General features: G+C 54.1%; 1 protein-coding gene across 1 annotated transcript in view; it reads right to left on the bottom strand.

Annotated features, from left to right (window-relative positions):
• gtf2h4 (general transcription factor IIH, polypeptide 4) overlaps nt 1–944 on the bottom strand; it is a 323,881-nt gene that overhangs the window by 310,033 nt on the left and 12,904 nt on the right. The gene's annotated exons all lie outside the window — the stretch shown is intronic.

Here is a 944-nt window from a genome sequence, read left to right as displayed (position 1 = left end):
AGAGGGAGCTATACTCTGGATCTAGCCCTGTCCTGGGAGTGTTTGATAGGGGACAGTGTACAGGTGGTGTTACTTTGTATTCATTTAAAGTTGTTCCGAGGAACGCATCCAGCTCCAACAAGCTCCCAAACTTCCTTCAACAGCCACAGGAAGTGGAGCAGGGGCATCTGGGAGCTGAGCCAAGTGGGAGGCCGTGACCGAGACCTGGCCGATGTGGATGGACAGCTCTGTGCTGCGAGCATGGTACACGGGGACAACGAGAGAGAGCGAAGGTCAGCTCAGCTGCTTCTGACGTGACTGATAAATTACTGTGTCTGCTCTCCTGTGTCTCATTCCCCTCTCCGTCTGCCAAGGTTGTAAACTGGCTTCTCAAGGTTGCTGCTCACACGACTGTAACACCTCTGTAGCTGCTCTCATCTGGTGCCTTGCGAACAGGACTGCACCGTCACTGTATCTTTTCACACATTTATATTCATCCTTCCCATTTACCTGTTAACGTCAAGGGCATCTACCTTCCCCTGGGTCTGCACACTGCCTTAGGGAGTGAACATAATGCATAGCTAGGCCCACCCCGAGTCTCCGAGGGAGAGAAAGAACAGTGTCTGAGGGTCACTGGGCATCATTTAGAATACATACCATCGCAAAGTTTCCAGCCGTGGCAGAGACATGGCATGTAAGTACATAGATAGTTAGATTTCAGCTGGACCCAGAATAACTACAGTCCAAGTGTATGAGGCATCGGCAAAACTGTCACCTCTCACAATTACGTACAGTTAGGCACCGCCCTCACATGATAGGGGTAAGTGCGGGGGTCAGGGATGAGAGCGCGCACGAGACACAGACAGAGAGAGAGAGACGGGGAGGGCGCGCGCGAGACAGGGCGCGCGCGAGCGCGAGACAGCGCGAGAGAGAGCGCGCGAGAGAGAGAGCGGGGGGGGGGGGAG

This window comes from Rhincodon typus, chromosome 35 (genome assembly GCF_021869965.1).
Source record: "Rhincodon typus isolate 14 chromosome 35, sRhiTyp1.1, whole genome shotgun sequence".
Classification (NCBI taxonomy): Eukaryota; Metazoa; Chordata; class Chondrichthyes; order Orectolobiformes; family Rhincodontidae; genus Rhincodon; species Rhincodon typus.
This window is presented reverse-complemented; position numbering and strand designations above follow the sequence as displayed.